At 41.4% G+C, this 16,692-nt stretch overlaps 1 protein-coding gene across 6 annotated transcripts in view; it reads right to left on the reverse strand.

Annotated features, from left to right (window-relative positions):
- The window catches only part of dtnba (dystrobrevin, beta a), a 505,261-nt gene that overhangs the window by 425,978 nt on the left and 62,591 nt on the right, over positions 1-16,692 (reverse strand). Inside the window, exons 1-2 of one of the 6 annotated variants that reach the window (XM_072251380.1) lie at positions 6,100-6,117; positions 4,681-4,749 (exon numbers count right to left, since the gene is read on the reverse strand). The exons of 4 other annotated variants lie outside the window; for them this stretch is intronic. The gene's annotated coding sequence lies outside the window, so the exon portion shown is untranslated. Of the gene's footprint in view, positions 1-4,680; positions 4,750-6,099; positions 6,119-16,692 lie in introns of those variants that run through there. One more of the 6 variants, XM_072251382.1, reaches the window with a different exon arrangement.

Consider the following 16,692-nt stretch of genomic DNA (forward strand, 5'->3'; position numbering starts at 1 on the left):
AGCATTCTGACAGGCTGCATCACTGTCTGGTATGGGGGAGCTACTGCACAGAACCAAAAGAAACTGCAGAGGATTGTAAATTTAGTTGGCTCCATCTTGGGCACTAGCCTACAAAGTTCCCAGGACATCTTCAAGGAGCGGTATCTCAGAAAGGCAGCATCCATTATTAAGGACCTCCAACACCCAGGGCATGCCCTCTTCTTACTGTTACAATTCAAGTAGGAGGTTCAGAAGCCTGAAGGCACACACTCAGCGATCCAGGAACAGTTTCTTCCCCTCTGCCATCCGTTTCCTAAATGGATATTGAAACCTTGAACACCACCTCACTTTTTTTAATATATAGTACAGTCGACCTTCACTAATCTGACTATCTGCAATCTGGTTCCTTCGATAATCCGGCACTGATTTCAAATTTTCTGCGCAACTGTAATTTCAAATTTCCTGGGCCACCGTACCAATCTGCTGCGCACTGTTTTGGTTGCACTAGATCTGTTCACGTGTTGGCACACTCTTGTAAGCACAGACAGGCGATTCTTGCTTGTTTTCCTGCATTTATTATTATCATTTGCGTGAGGTGCGGCCGCCCGGCACCTGCCCGTCTCACCCGCCAGCGGCAGGGAAGCTGGCACGTGCTGGGCTGGTCCGCCTTCTCGCCTGCCTGTCAACAGTCGCGTACTGCCCTCTGGCGTTGCCCGGCCAGCGCTCCGTTCTCTTCTGCCTACGACCTCAGATCAGACATGGCGATCCGCTGAATTTAAGCATATTACTAAGCGGAGGAAAAGAAACTAACAAGGATTCCCTCAGTAACTGCGAGTGAAGAGGGAAGAGCCCGGCGCCTAATCCCCGGCCACCTGGCGGTCGCATGAAACATAACATGCAGAAGACCTCCTTTCTCCGACTTCTGCTTACCCAGATGTGCTGCCACCAACATCAACTGTTTTTGAAGAAACCGTTGTGCCAGCTTCAGCACCAGTTCCTGATGCTTCACTCACTTTTCAAGATGAAGATGTTGATGATCCTGACAACCCCACACTTGTAGACATGTAACTTTGCCTGAAGGTATATTAAACGTCTCACTTTGAAAGCAGAAGTGCTCAACTGTTCTGTATAACTTAATTCCCGTACATTTACCTGCACCCTTTATTTCATCTATGCCTGTACAGTATATTACTTTACTAAAATTTCACTTGCTACTCATTTAATATTTCTGTTTCATTATTATCTAACTTGTACTGATTTACATGATATTTTAAAGGTATGATGAGGTGGTTAGCTATTGCTTAATGTGAACCTTCTGTAATTTGGCATTTTCATTAACCCGGCACTCCTCAGGTCCCAATGGTGCCGGATTAGTGAAGGTCGACCTGTATTCCTGTTTTTTGCTAAATTTTTAATCTATTCCATACATGTATACTGTAATTGATTTATTTATTTATTATTGTTATTTTATTTTGTGGTTTTTTTTCTATATTATGTATTGCATTGTACTGCTGCTAAGTTAACAAATTTCACGTCACATGCCGGTGATAATAAATCTGATTCCGATTCTGTTTATGTTATGTTATCCATTTGGGCCAACAGACGCCAATTCATAAAGCAATGATTTTTGACAATTTTATTCTTTATTTTGACTTTAAATAATTTATGACCCTTGTCAAAAAGCCACAAAAAGATTTAACACTAGCCAACAATATTACCCTAATGAACACTGGATGAATTCTTATGTCGATAACTATTTGGAACTAATACAGATTTTTAATACTGCAGTAGTATTTGTAATGTTCTAATTTGTTCTAGCGATAATGTGACATTAATAAACCTATTTAACATTCACTGCAGACATAAGACGCTACAGATGCTGGAATCTCAAGTAACAGACAAAATGCTGATGAAGTCAGCAGGTCAGACAGCATCAGCAAAGGGACATGGGCTGTCAACACTTAAGGAAGAGACCTTCATCTGAAGTAAAAGATAGCGGGGAGATAGTCAGTATAAAGGGGTTAGCGAAAGGGATGGAGCAAGAGCTGGCAAGTGATACAAGACTATAAAACACAGGAGTAGTATGAGGCCATTCAGCCCATTGAGTCCGCTCTGCCATTTCATCATGGCTGATCCCACTTAACCCCTTACACCTGCCCTCTTACCATACCCCTGATGCCCTGAAAAATCAGGAATCTATCAACTTCCACTTTAAATACGCTCACGGACTTGGCCTCCTGCAGTCTTTGACAGAGCATTCCACAAGTTCACCACTCTTTGGCTAAGAAAATTCCTCCTTACTTCTGTTCTAAATGGTCACCCCTCAATTTTGAGTCTGTACCCTCCAGTTCTGGATACCCCCACCACAGGAAATATCCTCTCCACATCCACCCTATCTAGTCCTTTCAACATTCGGTAGGTATCAATGAGATTCCACCCCCCGCCCCCCCGCATTCTTCTAAATCCCAGTGAGTACAGGCCCAGAGCTGCCAAACGCTCCTCTATTAACCACTTCATTCCCAGAATCATCCTCGTGAACTTCCTCTGGACTCTCTCCAATGACAATACATCCTCTCTGAGATAAGGGGCCCAAAACTGTTGATAATACTCCAAGTGTGGCCTGACTAGTGTCTTATGCAGCCTCTGAATTATCTCCTTGCTTTTATATTCTATTCCCCTTGAAATAAATGCCAACATTGCATTTGCCTTCTTTACCACAGACTCATTTGGTGAATTAACCTTCTGGAAGTCTTGCAAAAGGACTCCTAGGTACCTCTGCACCTCTGATGTTTGAATTTTCTCCCCATTTATATAATATTCTGCACTATTGTTCCTTTTACCAAAATGCATCATGCATTTCCCAACACCATATTCCATCTGCCACTTTTTTGCCCATTCTTCCAATTTGTCAAAGTCCTGCTGCAATCACATTGCTTCCTCAACACTAGCTACCCCTTCACCTATCTTTGTATCATCCGCAAACTTCACCAAAAAGCCATCAATTCCATTATCCAAGTCATTGACAAACAATGTGAAAAGTAGCGGTCCCAGTACTGATCCCTGAGGAATACCACTTGCCACAGGCAGTCAACCAGAAAAGACCCCCTTTATTCCTACTTGCTGCCTCTTGCCTCTCAGCCATTCCTCTGCCCATGCCAGTATCTTTCCTGTAACACCATAGCATTTTATCTTGTTAAGCAGCCTTATCTGTGGCATCTTATCAAATGCCTTCTGAAAATCCAAGTAAATGACATCCATTGCCTCTCCTTTGTCCACTCAGTTTGTTACTTCCTTGAAGAACTCTATTATTTCTTTCTTTTTTTGTATTTTCTCAGTTTATTGTCTTTTGCACACTGGTTGAATGTCCAGTTGGTGCAGTATTTCATTGATAGTATTATGGTTATTTTATTATGGATTTATTGAGTATTCCCGCAAGAAAACAAATCTCAAGTTTGTATATTTGTATATTTGTTTAAAGTATATGTACTTTACCAAATTTTACTTTGAACTTTCAACTAAACTCCCAAATGATTACCTGCCGTTTCCCATTCTCCAGAATCACCTACTCATTGTCCGAATCCTACTTTGACTTTAATTAATGGCTTCTTGTCAAGTGCATTTTGGAAGTCCAAGGCCCCAGAATCATTGAGCTTAACCATAATCAAAGAAGAAAGCTCAGCATGCAGAATCTTTCCTTTCTGAATCTTTGTTTACTATTATTGACAAAACTAAATATTTAGCTAAATTTACTTTAAATAACTAATCACATTACTTTATGTTGCTAACCTAAAAGATCCTTGGTTACCCAATCAGTTACTTGAATATGTTCATGCTGTAAGACAGTGTTTCAGCTGGTAAAAATTCTCATCAGTCTTAATGCACATTTTTCTCAAATCATACATACACAAAGGGTCATTCATACCAGTCTGATATTTTTGCAACAATCTTCAGTGTGATTCAGTACTGACACCTTATAATGCTGCCACACTTTCTCTTCCACAGGCTGGCTGAGGGACTCAAACTGTTTCTGTTCTCAAACTCAATCAACAAAGAGCTTCTTAGAACCACAAACTTAATGGATTCATGTCCATTTGATCAACTTTTCAAAGATATGTGTATTATTTCTCATTGTATGCAGCACCTTCACTTTTCAAGCCCATCACCAAAAGCACTTTCAATTTATCTGAGGGACTGAATTTCTTCACGACAGGCCACTTATCGCTTTTCTTATCTGCACAAATATCCATTAAATGGCTCATTTAAAAACACGCAGCCATGCACATTTAGGATCACAGTAACACTAAATACCAGCACTACTCAATAAGATCATAAGGACACTTAATAATCCTTTTAAATTACTGGAATACTTGGCAACAACTATATAACTTTTCATTGTTTACTCAATTAACACACATTCAGCAGCTTTTAGGTTCATTTGAAACTGCAGCCAAACATCTAACAATGCAGCTCATTTGGCACACTCTCGCCAGTTCCTCCAAGCAGCCTTTGTGTAAGAAAACCAACATTACAAATGTGCTCACAAACAAGAGAAAATCTGCAGATGCTGGAAATCCCAGCAACACACACAAAATGCTGGAGGAACTCAGCAGGCCAGAGAGCATCTCGGAAAAGAGACCAGTCGACGTATGTGATATCACATGCATCCGTATTTAATAAAAAACAAAAACTGTTTGAACCAACCTATAGGTCAGGCAGTGTCAGTGCAAGACGAAACAGCTAATGCTTCAGGTCAAGACTCTTTCTTCGGAACTGGGAAAGCAGAAAAAACAAGTTAGTTTTATTGTCCCTTTCTCAGTCTGTTGAAGGGTCACAAGGATCTTTGGCCTGAATCATTAATTCTGTTTATCTTCCAGAAGCAGCCTTACCTGCTGGGAACTTGCAGTATTTTCTGTTTTTACTGATTTCCAATGTTTGCAGCATTTTGACGTCCCTGTCCAAGATCTCACTGAGAATCTTTATTGCTGGGGGAAGGGGGTGGGAAAGGATAGTGTAGGGGACCAGGGGTACCTTGATCTTGTGAATGAGAAGTGGAGGGCCCATCTTCTCATTTGCGTCAGTTGTCAAATTGATGATGCGTTGCAGCTCAGCTTCTGACCTTCTGATACTTATCCAGGGTTGAACAATTTCCCATTTCTGAAAACTCATTCCTTTCCTTTGAGGCAAGATGTAATGCTGCAGCAAGAATGATTGCATATTGCTTGACATCTACCTTCACAAATATTGAATAATTTGTGGACATTTTGTTTGTACCACAGCTTGAATACGTTCGTGGAGCAAATATAAAATGGAGGTGAACTTCCATGGTCAGCTGTATTTGGAATGTGAGTAGTCCACAGTCCCTCGCAATTAACAGAGTCAAAGGCTTTAGTGAGATTGGTGGCCATGTTTAATGCCTGCCCTGCTCCCAGCAGTTTTCTTGGGGGTTTTGTGTGGTGAAGATCCTGTTCACCGTCCCTTTCAATGAGCAGAATTTTCAACCATGGGGAGTTAGTTAAGGTAGAGCCAATTGATAAATTCCATGCAGCTGATAACAAGGGAACTACTCTGTTCCCTTGCCATAGTTAGATGCCTCCTTTCTAGAAGATGGTCAAGATCATGGTATTTCTGAATACCCCACATATATTCTGCTCTACTAGATATGCATGATGATATTCTGAACTTTAACTTCTTCTCTGGCTAGGATTTCTGAAGAGATCCCACAAGGTCTGCTCCTGAGCTCTGGTTAAGTTTGAGTTGGAGGAATAGCATACACTCACCAAGCCACAGCTGACTGGCCGTGGCCGAGCCTACTGCTAGAAAGCTGGCTCTGAAATCCTGATGTCCGCTGCAAATGCCACAATGAACACTTGCCTTGGATGTGCTAGCTCCAGACTCAGAGGTAGCAACAGGCCTCGGGAAGGAGGACTGGGTGCACTGGCATTGACAGTGCTGGAGAGCCAACAGCTGCAGGAACGGTCCTCATACCCTCACAGGGACAGGATTTTACAGAGGGACACAAGAGAATGTTTGGCTAGTTTTGTCTTATTAATTACGGAGAATGCAATTTTTCAACAGACAAAATGAAAGGAGAAAGAAAACTTGGTAATCATTATTTCTTACCCTGCATACAGCCCATTGTTGAGAACTGAGCCGATTCCCCTCTGATTTCAGCCACTGTTAACACTTGAATGGCAGACTAGCTTGGAATGCTAAATGCAGCAGGCTTCACCTACAGTGGAGATGGAAGTCATCAAATCACTCTGCCTGAAAATCAACCATAATGCCGAAAGGTCTAATGCTTTGGTATTGTCATAGTGAACTCAGAATCAAACCTGACTCTCTACAAACACTGCTCTAAGAAAAAAAATGCACTGCAGCAAATGCTTGTAAAAAATATAAAACAGTTTTATCTTACATCAGAACCTCACAAGCACTTCTGTGCAGGGACTGCAGCCAGTGGACACCAGGGAATATTCTGAAATTTTATTTGTCTATAGATTTCTGGAAGGAAGAACTGTATTTGTATTTACTTGTTAGTATTATTGTCCCACATCCAAGTGCATTAACAACATTGAGACTAGTTCAAAATAAGCTCCACAGCACTCAAAGGAGAAGCCGCTTTTGAAATATCTTTTTTTCTTTTGATTTCTGATGATAGATACAATTTTGCAAGATAGACCATCTTCCTCTTTCACCTTTTTCCACACCTCATTTGCACAATTTTCTCTGCATAATAACTCAAGAAATCCTAAAATATCCATCCCTGAGGGAAAAGATGTGTTCTTTTTAATTAAAGGACAGCATCTTGTCTGTGCTGTGTTTGGTGCTTGAGGAAATTATCTTCCTGCCACGACTGAAGACCAAAGAACTTCCTGTTGATCTTTACAATTATAAAGACCCATGTGTCATTTCAAAAAGATCAATTCATTGAGCAAATGAAATACGAGTTTACACTATGGGGCAACCTGTACCCCCAACTGGAGAACAGTAGCATAAAAGTGGAATAAATACTTAAAGCAACTTGCAATGATTCTTTCTGGCGAGACACCAGCTAATGTTTAAGAGCAGTCCAAATTACACCCAAGCACATTCCAGAAAATAGAACTTCAGTTTTCAATAAATACATTTTAAGTCACAAAAATGATACTCATTACATTAAAACAATTGTCAACACATACACAAGGAATTCTGCAGATGCTGGAAATTCAAGCAACACACATCAAAGTTGCTGGTGAACGCAGCAGGTCAGGCAGCATCTCTAGGAAGAGGCACAGTCGACGTTTCAGGCCGAGACCCTTCGTGAGTCCTGAATTGCCAACACATACTATGTTTCAGGTAGTTCTCATCTCTTTACCTGAATAGGTCCAATGAGACCACAAGACCATGAGACATAATTAGGCCATCAGCTAGATGTTACTCTATTTTGATCTTTTGTTTAAAACTGCATAACAATCAATCTTAGAATGTTATTTATTCCAAATAGCATTTCTAACATACTTAAGGTGCATCATACCTGTCATGTGGAGAATGCAAAAATAACACACGTAAAAATTGGAGCATAACCAAAGTATATGCACATTCCTTTAAAGGCAGATAATAAATACATGGAGTGGTGCCTATGTAAACAAAAAGCTAAACAAGTTTGTGCAAAAACCAGCCTGTGAAAGAAAGATGTCTAAATGCATGTTAGCATGGCAATATCGTACCCAAAGAATGCAGTGTCTGTGTAGTGTGCACTTTGGTGAGTGAAGAGGCACTTAAATCTTATTTAGTTTTACACTTAGATTTCCTTAGCCTCGTGGTTTATGTAAGCTATCAACCCAAAGTGTGAAGCAAATATGCTGCCACTCTCCCAGTTGTTGTAACAAGCAGCTGGAAGGGGGTCAATGAAGTCACCACCACCTGACTCAGACAGTGCAGTGTTTGGCATGATAAATCTGTGCATCCCAACAAAGCACAATGTGTTTCAGCCACTGAATTCATTGCCTCCAGAACTTGGACTTTGGCAAGTGAGAATCTTCAGTAAGACAACAGTAGCTGCATAAATTAAATAAATGAATTAATTTTCTTAAGGACAAACAGCACATGTAAATGCATTCCAATAATCAAAATTCCAAAATCACATACAGGAGTTGATGGAAACAACTGACACCCACGGCTATTGCAGCTATATGAGTCAATAGCTGAAAGGGGATTTGAAGAGCTGGAGTCCAAGATTTGAGTAATTGAATGCAATTTGAATCTGTTGCTACCAACGCAATGCTAAATTGAATAACTAGAGCTGCAGGTAAACAGAAGCAATGTACAAAATACACAGATACTTGTAAGAGGACATTGAATCAAAAAGCCAAAGACAACAGTGCAGGGACAAGGAAGGAGTGATAATAACCAGAGTGGTTATTATCATGGTTAGAAAAGGACATGGCATATAAACGTGAGTACATTGTCAGATGTTGCTAAAAAAATGATAAAATCTGCAGATGCTGGAAATCCAAGTACAGTCGACGTTGAGCCAAGAACCTTTTGCAGGACTGGAGAAAAAAAGGCGAGGAGTAGATTTAAACGGTGGGGAGGGGAGAGAAAAACACAAGATGATAGGTGAAACCGGGAGGAAGAAGGATGAAGTAAAGAGCTGAGAAGTCAATTAGTGAAAGAGATACAGGGCTGAAGATGGGGGAATTTGAAAGGAGACAACAGAAGGCCATGGAAGAAAGAAAAAGGGAGAGGAGCACCAGAAGGAGGCGATATGCAGGCAAGGAAATAAGGTGAGAGAGGGAAAAGGAGATGGGAATGGTGAAGGGGGGGGGATGGGGGCATTACCAGAAGTTCAAGAAATTGATGTTCATGCCATCAGTTTGGAGGCTACCCAGATATAATACAAGGTGTTGTTCCTCCAACTTGAGTGTGGCCTCATCACAACAGTGGAAGTGGCCATGGATATCAAATCATAATGGGAATGGGGAATGGAATTAAAACATCTGTAAGTCAGCTGGGGTCACATACTGTGCCCGGTCCTCCCTGTGGGGCCTCTGTATATTGTGAGACCCAACTTACACTGGGAGACCACTTCGCTGAGCACCTACGCTCCATCTGTCAGAAAAAGTGGAATCTTCCAGTAGGCGGGAGGAGAGAGAGCAGCGTGCCGCGTGCGGCCAGCCCTCCAGTGAAAATGATATCATATCCGTTAAATAGGGGCCGTGGACAATTCTGATTTGATGGAGAGAGACGTGAACGCACAGAGGAACATCTGGAGAAATTTCTGAAACGCCAGTTCGCTGCTGTTGTTACTACATGATCGAGAAATCTTCCGGAGGGAAGGCCTCAAAATCCCCGGCTTTGCCTGCTGCTGGCGACCGAGATTGAGGTCGAATCATTCGGATAGAGAAGGCGCTCAGTACTCAGTGTTGGAGGCTGATTGGAGGCTCAAAATTTTTGGACGACTCAGAGTCGGACTGTGGTCGGGCATGGCAGGGAGAGTTTTCTTCCTTCTCCCGTCTACGTGAGATGTGGAACATTTGAGAGACTTTGAACTTTTTACTATGCTCATGGACTGTTCTTCATCAAGTTATGGTATTGTTGCACTGTTGTAACTATATGTTATAATTATGTGGTTTTGTTAGTTTTTTCAGTCTTGGTCTGTCCTGTGTTTTGTGATATCACACTGGAGGAAATATTGTATCATTTCTTAATGCATGCATTACTAAATGACAATAAAAGAGGACTGCGTGTCTTCATAATCTAACAATCAACCATTTTAATTTCAATTCCCATTCCAATATGTCTATCCATGGCAGTCTCCACTGTCGTGATGAGGCAACACTTAGGTTGGAGGAAAAACACCTCATATTCCATCTGGGTTGCCTCCAACCTGATGGCATGAACATTGATTTCTTAAACTTCCGGTAATGCTCCCCCCTCCTCACCATTCCCCATCCTCTATTCCCTTTCTCACCTTACGTTCTTGCCCAACCATCGCCTCCCTTGGGTGCTCCTCCCCCTTTTCTTTCTACCATGGCCTTCTGACCTCTTCTATCAGATTCCCCCTTCTCCAGCCCTGTATCTCTTTCATCAATCAACTTCCCAGCTCTTTACGTCATCCCTCTCCCTTCAGGTTTCACCTATCACCCTGTGTTTCTTCCTCTCCTCCCCCAACTTACTAATCTGCTCCTCAGCTTGTTTTCTCCAGTCCCGCCAAAGGGCCTCGGCCAGAAACTCTGACTCTACTCTTTTCCATAGATGCCTCCTGGCCTGCTGAGTTCCTCCAGCATATTGTGTGTGTTGCTAAAAAATGGTTATTTTTCTGAAGGTATGAAGCTTCCGTAACAATACAAACAGAAATGAACAAACATTCTAATATTTATTAGAGAGACAGATGCAAGAATTAGATCCAAATGTCCGACCACATATTTGGCAAAAGGACAAGTATGCAAAAGAGAAGAAAAAATAAATCAGCTCCTGAGAAAGGCCAGCAAAAGAAATTGTAACTCACACAGACACGGGGAAAACTCACCAACTCCTTACAGATAGCCATGGAACTGAACCCGAGTCACTGGTATTACAATAACTGCTACATACGCTCTGGCGCCACCCCAATCTGCAGCACTGTGCTTTGGACTGGTCTCATTAATTAAAGAATGCAGCTTAGAATGGATGGAGTATAACATCAAAACTGCTTGATACAATTAGGATATCAGGATGTATCTGTGGTAAGATAAACATTTAACAGCTCGGGTCTGAAACCCTTCATCAAAACTGCATTGGCTAGACTAGACCATAGCTGCTAGAGTTTAGAGAGAGAAAAGACACTGTTTATAAAATCAAGATTTTGGCAGGTCTTAAAAGAGCAGAAAAGCAGATTTACCCCTTATGGGTGTGGTAAACCATATATATGTTGTAACTGTTGTAACTCCTCCCACAGATCCTGAATAAAGGTGATTCGCCTTGTCCCTCCCCCTCAGTCCAGGGGCAGACACTCACCATGGAAGTCGTATTGTACAGCAAATAAAAGCCTTTCAGTATTTACCCTACTTCAGTCTTTTGGAAATATTGAAGGCGCTTCAATGGGTAAATCTAAAACTAAGGGGTTAATGTTTAATTGGATGTATTTTCCCCCCTCTTCCTTTCAGGCTGGTGGAAGGACATTCTTTGTATGTTTTTAAGGCACTGTCAGATATATTTTCTTGATAAACATGGAGGTGAAACATTTAACACTGTGGGTAGAAGTGAACAATGAGTTGAAGTGATAATTTAATGAGCCATCATGTTATTAAATGGCAGAACAGGCTCAACAAGTCGAGCAGTCTTGCTCGCAATCCATAGATTTGTAAGTTATATACTCCAGGTTACTTCACTGTTTATCAGCATCAGTTTTAATATCACTGACATATGCCAAGAAATTTGTTAACTTTATGGGAGCAGTACAATGCATACAGTGAAAAAACTGAATTACATATATAATAATTAAGTTAAAACAAGTAGTGCAAAAGAAAACAAATAAAAAAGTACTGAGGTAGTGTTCACGGGTTCAATGTCAACTTAGAAATCGGATGGCAGAGGGGGAAGTGACTGTTCCTGAATCATTGTGTGTGTGCCTTCAGGCTTCTATACCTCTTTCCCAACAGTAACAATGACAAGAGGGCATGTCCTGGGTGGTGAGAGCCCATAATGATGGATGCTGCCTTCCTAAGGCACCACCCCTTGAAGATGTCTTGGATACGAAGGAGGCTAGTACCCATGACGGAGCTGTCTAGTTGTACAAGTTTCTATACTATTTGAAGAAATGGGTACAAATGGAGGACATAGAACATGCCTGAAATGAAATGATGGAATAAATATGGTGTGCATAACGCTGTTTGCTCACGTTCTCAATTTGATGTCGGGTCTTTGACCCGCAATGATGTCTCCACTTCCTTTTCCAAACTCACGAATGTTGCCTCAGCCCACCTCATCGCCTTCACCGTTCCCCATTCTTGCCTCCCTCGCACACCCTCACTCCTTACTTGCCCATCCCTCTTCTCCTTCTTCCATGGTCTTCTGTCCTCTCCTATCAGATTTCCCCTTCTCCAGACCTTTATCTCTTCCACTAATCAACTTCCCTGCTCTTTACTTCACCCCGTCCCAGTTTCATCTATCACCATCCTCTCCCCCAACCTTCTTATCCTGACTTCTTTCCAGTCCTGATGAAGGGTCTCGGACCATAACATTGACTACTTATCCCCATCTATAAATGCTGCCCAACCGGATGAGCTCCACCAGCATATTGTGTGTGTTGCCTCACCTACTGATTGTCTTGCATTTTTTGTCTTTTTTTTTCAAATCTGCAATTTTATGATTTTTATTTCCTTCGAGATCACCATGTTGACAAACCTACTATGAACAAGACTGTTTCAGATCTACCATGGAGCAATGGGAAAGGCTGCATTCATAATTTAGTAGTTAAAGGGTCTTTATGGAAATGTGATTATAATGTGACAGACCCTGATATAAAGATTTCAGGTATTTAGTTAAATCTGAAACTTGGGCTTTAAATTCAAACCAACTGTGAAAATATGAAGCACATTGGCAATGGTAGATTGGAAAATTATGTTTAAGAAATAACATAAAACAGTAGTGGCTAACTTTTAAGTAATTAAAAGCATAGCTTACAAAAAATGTCTTCAGCAAAACTTCCAACATGAAATGTGGTCCAGCTGTGAACACACATCATGGCTATTATAGCCAAGGAATAGACTTGTAAATTTTGCCAAAAAGCACCAAGGTTGAAAACCAGGAATTCAAGAGAGGAGGGCCAAAGCAATGACATGGAAAAGGAACAATGAAAGCAAGTGTAATCTGGCAAAAAACTGACTGCAGTAACTTGTAAGGACATGTAGGAAAGAAAACATTGGCCAAAGTTAATATGGGATCTTACAGACTGAGAAAGACACAGAGATCAGACACACAAATTATGCCAGTTTGAGAAAACGCTGAACAAAACTTCCCGGAAGGCGAATAGGTTTTTGAATAAAAGCAGAAACTGCTGAAAATATGCAGAACAAGCTGTGTATGTAAAGAGCAAAGTGGAATGAACTCGTTTCCAACCATCACAGATGTTTAGGATGCTCAAACACTCTACTGATCTTATTTAATGGCTAGTCACAAGTAAGAGAACAGATGGCCAACTCTCAGGTCTATTTCTTACATTCTGTGATGATGTCCCTCTGCCCATGAGGAAAAATTACTCACCTTCTTTAAAAAGTAACTAACAGACCAATTCTGCAAGAAAATTTGGAAAGAACTGCTCAGTAAACTAATGAACAACATTTGACATACCTGATGGTGCACTCCCTGCTGACCAAGTTCATGGCCTTGAAAATCAAACAAAACTGCTGTAAACAGCACTTAGAACAGCTTCAGATTCGAGACCACATCAAAATATTAATTCTAGTTATTTTATAACAGATGCTGCCTGACCTGCTGAGTGCTTCCAGCATGTTCTGGTTTTTTTGCATTCCTGTCCTCAAACATTCTCATGGGTTTGACTAAATGATTTACAACCTTCCATTGCTGCTTTTGAATTCATGTTACGACCTCTATATTTCATAACTGACACTACTTTCACTCGAGCAGCCAGTGCCCTCGAGTATTATTTTGTCACAGTTGGTGAAGTACTCTCGAGCTGTCATGTTGACCTCCCACCCCTCTGCACAAATTTCAGAAACTCCAAATCTATCCATAATCTTTTGGCACATTTCTTGTCTTGAGGTAAGTTTTGCTGTTTGATCAATCCCCTCAAAATTTATTTACATTATCCATTTGTCATTCGCCATCCTAGCTATTAATTTTAAATGTTTACCCTGCTGCTCCAGAATCTCTCCCCAAAAATCAAACTCTTCACTTCTCTGTGAAAACTGAATCTTTTCAAAGCTCAGCTACAAATCATAATACATCCCTGCTAGTCTCTGCTTTTCACCATTCTGCCTGAGTTATTTATTGATGAAGATGTCAGACAAAGGTGGTTGATTTTGTTACTACAGCAAAATAAATGAATTTACTAAGGGGAAAATAGTATAAAAACCTACACCGCCCCTTATTAGTTAATGGAATACAGTATGTCTAGTGTGGGTAAAGGAATTCACTGGAGGCTGACTTTGAACAATCAGGTAATCCATTCCTTAAGGTCGTTATAGCCAGGGGTGGCAATGTGGACAAGCTCCTGCTATCTATTAAATGCTCCCAATGGCATGCACCTCAAGTGGCCTCTGACAACCAAGTCCAGCTCCTGGCCTTCACACGTGGCTTAACTACTAAGCCCAGTGGAACAGTTTCTACTGACAGGAGAAGGGGCAAAGGTGGGTTACTGGCACCTTAAAACCCGTCACTTCGGGCAGATGGAGCTCGTCGGCTGTGATTGGCAGCTCATCTAAGAGACGGAAAACTCTGATCTCAAACCTCCACTGCCTTGCAGCTATACCCACTCATGGGGAAGGCTTCAGGAGGAAACCATGAGCGAAAAATCCAGAGCTGGAGTCCCTAAGGCAGTCCTATTTTGAGTTCAATGCTGATGGGCAACTCCAGCGACGCTGCTGGTACCAAACTGTATGGGTGTCTGCTGTTCCTTTGGGTTCACCAGATGTATAGAGAAGGGAAGCGTACTACATGGGCAACAGCTTGCTCTCCCTATAGTACTGCCCAGGCTTGTGTATCTAGATAGCTAGGACACAATATCCATCGTCAACTCTGACCAAATGAGGCCCTCAAACCTCAATCCATTCCTAAACACAACTTTTTCTACCACTAGCAAGATTTGTTCAGAGAGTAATGGAATACTCCCACCCACCTGGATAACTGCAACTCCAACAATGCTCAACATGGCCAACACCATCTTGGATAAATGGAGCCGCTATCTACATTCTGCACCTCCAGCACAAAGTTCCTTAACACATTAATTGGTGATTAATGGAAGCTTTAATCGACGACTAGTGGTGTTGAACATCAGCTCGTGCCCAGTCTCAAAGCTTCTTCGCCTCGAGGCCATCTGAGTATGCGCTTATTTCCTGGAATCTTCTAGAAGACAGCAAAGTGCTAGATCACTTCAGACTCTAAATCATAGGCTCTAACAATTCCAGAAACACAGCTAAGATGAAAACAGACAGAAAAGAAATAAAATAGACATTTTCATGGGTTATCTAGATGATGTCGTACGCTGTAAATTTACAACCATTTATATACAGGCAACCTCAATCAATCTGATAGCCATATTAAAATCAATGAAAGACCAAACCCAAGGGGCAACTATTGTTCAAATGACAGTAAACTGTGCAAATACAAAACATTAAAAAGCAAAGAATATTGAGAACATGAAATGAAGAGTCCTTGAAAGTGAATCCATAGGTTGTGGGAATGATGGGGTAACTGAAGTTGAGTGAAGTTCATTACCGGACTAATCTCAGTGAAGATGCTCCTACCACCACTCCTTGCCCCACTATCGTTCTCGCTAAAAAAAACTGTGCCTCACCTTCAAAGGACCTCTGGCAGGATTGGAACCGATCTTCAAAACAAATCTAAAATTCAGCTTGTGGCAAACACACTCCAGAATCAATCTCACCAGAGGACATGTGTATGCAGGCTATGCTTTGCTTACATCTGCAACAAAGCTGGGCACCAAAACATAACCCTGTGCACATGGGTAATGTTGAATACTTGAAGTGCAGTTTGCTGGTGAGACAGATGGCAGAGAAGCTGTGCGGCCTGAGTTGTTGCACGGGCCAGACCCTCATGCCACAGGATGGCCTGTGCAGCCACCCAAGGAAGGAGATGCCAGACCTGTTGTGAAAGAGAGCTAGAGCCCATACTGGGTTGGGGGTCTGGCTCCTCCCATCAGTGCTGCCCTTCAGTTTTCCCTCAGTGGAAGAAGACTCGTAATTTATTAGTCTACGAATATATATATATATATTTTTTTTTTTTTGCAACTGTGTGTTTTTCCGCTATCAGGACAACGTGTGCTATATGTGCTGCGTGTGACTGTTGGTACTTTGTTTTGCACCTCGGCCCTGGAGCAACAGTGCTTTGTATGGCTACATTCATCACACACATTTCCCCCTGTTGAGGTTGGTATGACCTTGGTTCTGGAGTGTATGTGCCACAAGCTGAATTTCAGATTTGTTTTGAAGATTAGTTCCAGTCCTGTCGGAGGTCTGTTGGAGGTGAGGCACAGTGTTTTTTTAAATATGTCAACTAAACTTAATCACCAACTAATTCACTGAGGCATAATGTGAGAATGGATTTCATACTTTACACTTGCAACACTAAGTCCTTATATCAACCTGCCATTACTGATGGTACATTGACTTCTGACTATAAAAGGTCTAAGGCAAGACCTTGAAAAATGTGGATCACTGCTAATAAGTAGAGAGATACTTCATACCTCTCAGCAAAGGAAACATCAATGATGAAATTTGCTTTTATGCATCTTCCCGGCACTAGTACAACATCTGGTAAATTGAGGAAAAGGGTGTGTAACATTGAAGACCACAATGCAGCAAGAACTATTTTTCTATTTTTCCATCTGTTACAAAAAAATGGTAATTGATTATTTTTATTGTCACATGTACTGAGGCATTGTGAGAAACTTATCTTACATATTGTTCGTACAGATCACTTCATTACAACAATGCATTGAGGTAGGACAAGATCAAACAATAATAGTGCAAAATTAAGTGCTACAGTTACAGA

This window comes from Mobula birostris, chromosome 2, assembly GCF_030028105.1.
Source record: "Mobula birostris isolate sMobBir1 chromosome 2, sMobBir1.hap1, whole genome shotgun sequence".
Classification (NCBI taxonomy): Eukaryota; Metazoa; Chordata; class Chondrichthyes; order Myliobatiformes; family Myliobatidae; genus Mobula; species Mobula birostris.